General features: G+C 47.2%; 1 long non-coding RNA gene across 1 annotated transcript; it reads right to left on the minus strand.

Annotated features, from left to right (window-relative positions):
• Positions 1–254: 254 nt before the first annotated feature.
• LOC127382531 (uncharacterized) lies at positions 255–5712 on the minus strand. Its single transcript, XR_007888973.1, has 4 exons — positions 5633–5712; positions 5141–5281; positions 1398–1526; positions 255–498 (listed from the first exon to the last, which is right to left on the minus strand). It is a non-coding gene; the product is annotated as an uncharacterized LOC127382531 (long non-coding RNA).
• Between the last annotated feature and the right edge of the window lie 2512 nt (positions 5713–8224).

The raw sequence follows: 8224 nt of genomic DNA on the forward strand, positions 1-8224 counted from the left end.
TCTTTTTTTTTTTTTTCTCTTTCCCTTCCACGTACTTGCATGCCAATTACCCCAGTTTTCACCCCCTGAACACACCAGGGGCAGACCCAGGGGCACATCCTGGATGCTGCTGGCCAACCTAGCTGGTTTGGGGGCAAACCTCACCCCACTCCAGGCATGATTCCCATCCTTGTCCAGGAGTTTTTCAGGCTCTCAGGACAGGTGCAGGCAGGAGGGCAATAGGGAACTCAAATAAATAAAAAAGGAGACAAGGCTGACCTTTAAAGTTTTATTCCAGCTCTGTCTATCTGCTGAAAAGCATCCCGGCTCACACAAAAAACTCCTGACCTGCAGCCTCTCACTTGTGTCATGACATTGAGTCCAGGGGCTGTGACACATGGTCTTTGGGTCTGGGGGGTGGCCAGCAAAGGCTGGGGCACCATGGCTGCCTGGGCAGGGGGTTATTAAATAAGCACCAGCTTCTCCTCCGAGGTGAATGGGTGACAACGGAAAGTGTGGCTGTAAGGGAGGGAATTAAAAGGTTATTAAATAAATTGAAAAAAAATATAAAATAAGAATAACTATAATAAATTTTTAAAATAATGGTGCAACCCCTCCCAAATCCCAGAGCAGGTGGGTGCTGGAGTGTGTAAGGAGGAATCAAGGTGGTGATGGGGTAAGGTGCCTTCTGCAGCATGCTCTTCAGGGATGCACAGGGCCAGGATGAAGGCAGTGTTCTTGAGGGGACCTCTCCACCCTCAGGAAGTGGTCAGAGAGGCCCCCTCCTCCTGGCCTGCTGAAAGCTGCAGGTGGCTTCAAAGAACCAGAAGAGGACGGGTGACGGGTTTGCGGGATTATCCCTAAGCACCTGCTGACCTTTGTGTGCCTGGCCCATGGCCCCAAGTTGTGTAACTCATCTGTAACTTACACCCCAATTAGTGGCCAAGTGTTCCTGGTTTGAGCAATGGGAGATTGGCTCAGCTTGCTTTGCATTGCCAGGGATGAGGATGCCACCACCATGGCTTTTGCAGCCTCCTTACTCAGGGCCATAATAGCATAACAGCATTTTTAGTTTTCCCCATTCTTCCTTCAGTCTATTCCCCCAAAACGAAAGCCATTCTTCCTGAGTCTTTTCCCCACTCTTTCTCAGTTTTTTTCCCTAGTCTTTTTCCAGCCCTGACCTCCAGGCACTCTGTGATTGGGATCAGGCTGCCCTTATGGGTTGCTGTCGTATCCACAGTACCAACCTTGCAACATAAGCCCATAACCTGCCTGTTATTGCTCGTTCTTCCACCCTCCTAAAAGGATTATTGCAAAGGCAGTTTTTTCTGCTCACATCCCAGGTAAAAAGCACATCCCCCCAGAAAATTTAGGGAGGGAAAGAAGGGGAGCACAGCAAGTATGGCACACTCACTCACCATAGCATTCCCTGCCAGCTCAGGACCCAGGATAATGCCTTGTTATTCCAAAGGGAATCTCCAACTCCTCCTTCTTGAAACTACATCTTGCTGGGTGGTACTTTTGGCCAGCTGAAAGCCAGAGGAACCCTGTGCACAACAGAAAGCAAGTATTTAATTTGAAGGTGTCCCCTCAAAAAAACCCCCTCTGAACCATCGCAGGCCACTGGTAGAGTGGTGAAGGGGAAGAAAGATTATTTTGTAAAAGTCAGGGCCATTTCGTTTTATAGCATTTAAGTCAGGGAAAATGCATCGGACAATTATATTGCACTTAATACTGGGATAATGGAACAATGAAAGATGTATGTTTGCATTTTGTAAAATTAAACTGTATGCAGTTATTTATCTTTTACCTTAATTGTTTGAGCTTGTTTCTAATGTAAACTGTTGTAATTTTAAATAAATATAATAGAAAAAACTTTCCTAGGTATCGGAAATCCAGAGTAAATTTACTTTGCAAATAGGCTTTGTTAGGTATGCTTTATGCTGAGGATCTGGAACTGACACTTTCATTCAAAAATATTTTGAATCCTTCAGCAGAGGCTCTGTCTCTCCTGGTAGACTGTGGAGCTTCGGGAAAGGAGAGGACATGGATGGGGGAAGGACTGCAGGTAAGATGGACCCCATAGAAGGTCTGGTGGGCTCGTTGACTGGGAAACCACCAGGTGATGCTAGGTCTTACAAACAGGGAGCTCTGTGCCCGAGCATGCTGAAGAAAGTTCCTGCCATGGCCGTAATCCTGAGGGTCATGGGTGCACCATCGCTTGATTCGTTGACCTTCAGACCGCTCCTCTTCATGAGACACATAAAAATAGGACTGCGGCATGGCGGGGCCTGTTCAAGGGGTCTGTGTCGTGCCTGGCTTGGGTGGTTGAAAGCACAGGACTCCGGGTCTTTCATCCTGCCTTGAACCGAAGCCAGACATTAATGGTTTGGAGAACATGCCCAAGCGCGTCTCAGCGCTGCCAGCAGCCAGGCCAACGCTCACTTCGGTTTGGGCAACAGCTTCAGGACTCCCAGCAGCCAGCACTGAGGGCAGGATAACTTCTTCAATGGAAGTCTATCATCATGCCATGTAAAATCCCAATTATCTGAACTGGGAAAGTACAGTTACTGCCTTCTAGCTCTTTGAGGACTTTCAGAGATGATCTTGGTTAAGCCCAAGATGTTGATTAAGGAGGTGAATGCAACTGTTGACTTAGCCCTCAGGGGTTGTTATAAATGTGTCTGTTTGTTTTTCCAGCACCTCAAGGGAAGGCTCTGACAAAGGAAGCGCGCTGGGTTGAAAGGTAACACCAGTGATTAATGACATATACATTCAGCATGACGTCTTTATCACGGGGTGGTCTTATTGATTTCAAGTTGAGCAACCTGGGAAGTGGAAAAGGGGCTGTAAAAGTGAAAGCCCTGTGAAAATTAATTAATTGCTGAAACAAAAGTGTCAGCCTTCCTCACGCCTCTGGAATCCAGCAGGCAGTCCAGTCTTGCAGGGTTCCTGCAGCAGCTCCCTGAATCCTGACTGATGTTCCTTTCATAGCGTGCAGTGAGCAAAAAAAAAAAGGTAAAATAGGAATGCTGGGGTTGGTTCAGGCTTGTTAGCAGCATGTGCCAAGAGGATTTTTTGAATGGCTGTGGCCCTCTTGACAAAGGGAATCCATTGGAGGGAGTTCAAGGTGGGTCAGAGTGCCAGGAGTTGTGCCCATGGGTTGACTTGGACTGGTTAGCTCAAAAACTTCTCTGTGGAGGTTCTGGTTCCCGGTTCCTCTACTGGAACCATCCCTGATGCTCCAGTGAGGCTACTGACACAGGACGCATTGGGTATGGGCACTTCCAAAACCTGATCCCAAAGACCTGCACCAAGTCCTCTAGGACTTAGCTTGGCTTTGGAGTAGATAGTCCTGCTCTGCTTGGGTTGAGCAGAGCAGCCATATGCTACCCTTGATTTCCCTAGTATCACCTCTGTGTGTGATGGAAACCAGAAAGTGCTAGGAAGAAAATACCCTTGAGCATCAGCTTTGTAGGAAATAGGCAAATTCTATGCAAATGAAGGCCCTCAGCAGTGGCTACTGCTCTTTTTTGCCTTTGATTCCTTTAGATGGCACCATCCTCCTGCACTGGTGCTGCGCTGGAGCCTGTCACAATTAGTATTCACCCTGCAAAAAGAGGAAAATTCCTTCATTACAGCGTGGCCGGAGCACAGCGGCAGTTGGAGCGGTGGAAGCTTCTCCATTATCAGCCCCAGCTTCCCCTGAGGAGGAAAGCTCAGGCTTGGGATGCCCCAAGCCCAGAGCAGCCACCTCCTCCTTTTTAAAGATATTCCTGGGCAGGATGATGTTTTAGATATGACCTTCCTGTATGGAATGAGCAGCCTAGGAGACCGGTCCTGGTGTTGGGAGATGGGAACGAGGTGTGAAAGTTGGTGGGATTACACCTGCTACAGAGCTGGGCTTTTGGCTGGGAAGAGATGGAAATGGACAGTGCAGGGCATCCTGGACTGCAGGGCCCTATCTGGAGCCCACAGATGTGCCAAGGGATGTGCCAAGCTGGAAAATGCATGCATCCCTCTGCAGGGGCTGGGAAAGTGCTGTGGCCTGGCAGGGTGGCCTTGATGTCCTCCGGTGCAGCCCAGAATGGTGAGTAGCACCCGGTCCCATGTACAGTATGTCTGGGTGCTCTCTATGGAGCTGAGGGTTGGCTGGTCCTCCCTATAGCTGGCTGCCTTGGGAGAGCCACTCAGGCACAGGAGGATTAAAGCAGAGGGTTTGGACCATCGGGGGTGTGGATTGTCTGTAGGGACCATCCTCCCCCTAATTAAATCTGCCTTTCTACATCAGTGCAGGACCAAGGGGCAGGGAAGAAGAGGAAAGTCACAGTTCTGTTTCCTTGAAAAACTCCTTTTACCTCTCTGGGGAAAAAAAAAAAAATAAAAAAATTTGAAACCATGGAAAAATAATCTCATTTGCCATTGAAAATTCTGGAAAAATATGGGCAGCACAGGGCAGGTTACCTTGGGCCCAGTAACATTTTCCCCACCTCTGGGTTTGTTTTTGTTGTTTTTTTTTAATACATCAGAATCACCAACACCTGAATCTTTCTATCCAGTGGAATACAATTTTCGCCAGCCAGAGGGGCTGCATCCCTTTCCTCCCCTGAAAGTCCAGGTCCCCCCTTTCCCTAATTCTGGACTGTCCTGACACAATGCAGCAGTGGGGAATTCACGAGGTCAGCCCAAATCCCTTGTTCTCCTGGCATCAGAAGCCGCAGCCTTGTTCAGCCCTTTTAGAAGTGCAAATAATCTCTATAAATGTGGAGGGGAGGCAGATGTGGATCCCAAAGAAGAGCTGCATCACTTCGTACTTATTCATCTGCTTTGGTTTATTTTTCCTGCTTTTTTGGGGGGACTGTTTTCTATCAAGGGGTTAGGCAGACTCTGAAGTAAGACATGCACCTCCATAGGGTCTCTCTTCCCTCTACATCAGGGGATGTACCCATCTGCACCTGGCTCTGCTCCCTGGGGCGGGGGAGTGAGACCATCCCCACATGGTCTCAGAAGGGTTTTTTTGGCATTGCAAAGTTGCCCTGTTAAACTGATGCTATTGAATATACACACACACACACTATATATATATATCTCTATATATATATATGTAAAAGGATCCTAAATGGGTTCTGGGCCCAGGTAAATGGTAACTGCAATGTTTTACCTCCACAACCAGGGTCAGACTGTCATTAAAACAGGAACCAGCCCCAAAATATGCCAGATGACCAAAGAATCTGGTGGGTCAACTTGATTTGGAGTGGTTTATGTCATCCAAGAGAGAGATGGCATCCAGTCCCTGGAACGGCTGGTCAAAAGCAGAATTAAAATAGAGATGTTTTCACCAATAAATAAGCAAACCCCTCCAATAATACCCTCCTGCTGCCGGTCCTGTGACCCTGCATGAGTTGCCTTGATCTTCCTCTGCCTTTTGTTCCCCTCCAGCCAGCTTTTGTCTGCACCCAGCCCTCACAGCCGTGGGGGTGCCCGGGGTGCCCTACCCTCCCTGCTGTCTCCAAACCATAGTCCCTCCAGCCTCTGCCTTGCCCCAGCTTCATACGGAGACAGAACAACCCCCTGCTCGCTGCCTCCTCTTCTCATCCCGGTCCTACAGGAGAGCCCACAGCATCTTCACAATAAATCCCTTTTATTTTGTTACCTGGAAAAATAGATTTTGCTTCCTCTGGCTTCTGCCTGTCAGCTCCGATTACTTTCTTATTTATTTGCTCAGCCATTTTTGCTCCTCTCCCTGTTAAAAACACAAAGTCAGTCATTAAGCACCACGCGCCGTTGTCGAACCCTTCCTTAGGCATCGCTTAGCCGGTAGTGAGAGAAACCCCCTCTTCCTCCCTATATTTATTTTCCTTTTGGATCATTTGGCTCAAGGGGGGTGTAGGGGGAAGGAAATAATCCTCAGCGTAGTTTAAATAGCCTGGAATTGTTCCTGTGCAAGAGAAGAATCCCCATTAACCCTTAAAGTTTTGTGTTTTGTGTTTCTTCTGCTGCAAACCTCAGGGTGGCAGAAAAGGAAGAGAGGGCTGTCGAGTGCTGGGTGCAGGCGGACGTGCAGCTATTTGGAGGTGATGTGGAGGAAAGGACGAGTGTAAACTTAAGGAGAGTGAAAGAGTAACAGCCAAAAGGTTACCAAAAATATGTTGAAAAAAATCTCAAAATACTGAAAGTTGCATTTTAACATAATTTAATTCAAATAAATTTGCCCTCCCTGCACCAGTGCTCCCCACCCACTGCATCACAGAGTTTGCAACTCCTCGAATTTCCCTTAGGGCTCATTGCTGGAAGAAGGCGCTGGGATTTAGGGAACGGCCTCGGCAGGGGGAAGCTCCGTCCCTTTCCCACCCTCTTGCTGGCTACAAAGCAGCAGAGATTTAAATTTGGGAGCTGATTGGGACAATTTTATCCCGGCGACCCTGCTGTCTAACCCTGTTTGCTGAGTTACGCCGGGTTTGCTGACAACTTCTACTTGAGTAAATTGTATTTAGACAACAATATATTTCATTCAGGTCTTTTGCAATGTCTGGACCAAGGTCAGTTTTATATTCTACTGAAATCATAAAGTGACACTTGAGATAAACAGAATGTTTACTCTCTCCATGTGAGCTGAAGCTGATATGTAAATTTATCCTTATTCTTTCATCAAATTTGCATTTACCCTCTTAGTCAAACACTACAGGGTTCCAAATCAAACAGCTTTAATGGTGGTCAACCCTTTATGACCGATTGCCATATCAGAGAGAAAGAAACAGCAATTTAGATTAAAATGAAAAGAGTAACACAACATAACGAGCGTCATCCGGTTTGCCATAATTGGATAAACTTTTCATCCCAGTGCCTGTGTTTGGATGCTCGGCTGCCCGGGAAGCAATCGCCGTGTTCTCCCAGGGTTATTCTAGTGCCTTTATCTGCCCCGCACAGACCCTGCTCACCTGGCATTATTTTTTCCTTCTGATCAAACAAGCCAAGTGCCACTAAACAAATCGTGGTGTGGAGGGTTTTTTTATTATTATTTTCCCCTTACATTTACATCAATAAGGAATTTGATTCACTGCGAGCAGCCAGCGGCTCTCCAGCTATCTGTGAGGCTCAGGTCAGGGTGGAATAAAACAATCAGACTTGGCAGGGGAAATAGGAAATCCCAAGGTGGTTTTCCAGCTTTACTTGGCATTTAATGACAGGTGACATGAGGCTGGTGGGCAGTTTGTCTCCAGGCCTGAGGCTACAGGGATGGGCTGGGGGCAAGGGCCTTAGGCAAGAACTTTGGCAAAGTCAGATGGACAAGTATCAGCTGGAAAAACACAACCAAGAGCACAAGATGGCTATAGAAATCCTCCAGGAGCAAATAATAATGTAAAAAAATACTATATTTTGCACCTAGGCTGGGTATGCACAGAAATGCAGGGTTTATGAACCCAAAGAGCATGGTTTCTGTGCCCTGAAGGCCTCATGGGGCTGAGCTGAGACCCCATAACTTGGTTCATGAATGCCCTGAGCCCATGCTCTAGGAAGAGGAGGATAACTGCTTTATCAAGGTCTCCCTACTGCACTGGGCAGAAGGAAAAGAGAGGAAGAAAAGAAAATAAAAGCGGAAGGGAGGCATCTTCAACAGCAGCTTTCGCCTGGAAACGGCAGGTTGGGAGCTTGGAATGCTGGAGCTGCCGCACCGGCGCGGGCTGTGCTCAGCTTCAGCCCTCCCCTCCTTCCAGCAAAACAACCCCTAAAAAAATAAACTGCAACTAAAGCAAAGAAAGAGGAGAAAAAAAGGCTACCAAAAAAAAAAAAAAAAAAAGAGCAAGAAAAAAAAAAAAGAAGAAGCAGGAGAACAGGGGGGAAAGAGAGAATTTTCCCTTTCAGCGGGGCTGTCAAATGGATATCTTCTAGTGGGAGGGCTGGGAGGGAGCAGATATCTGCCTCTCTCCGGAGCCTGCAAGTATTTCTGCCATTCATGAAGCCCGGGGATGCCACACACATTCTGTTTGTTCAACATAAGCAAACAGATTGTAAACTGGCTGATAATTTTTGTACTGACAATGTCATTTACAGCTGTCAGCCTTTTGTCTGTCATGTTTGCTTTATTCAAATATGAACCAAGTGGACCTCCCTTCCACCGCTTTCTTCTGCATTAAAATCACATCAATTCCCTTCTATTCTGTCTTATCTAAAATTCATTGGAGGCCAATCACTTGGATGAATGCTTTGGGGTTTCCATGGAGGCAAGAAGTCTAGTGTGGACTTC

This window comes from Apus apus, chromosome 3, assembly GCF_020740795.1.
Source record: "Apus apus isolate bApuApu2 chromosome 3, bApuApu2.pri.cur, whole genome shotgun sequence".
NCBI classification, from domain to species: Eukaryota; Metazoa; Chordata; class Aves; order Apodiformes; family Apodidae; genus Apus; species Apus apus.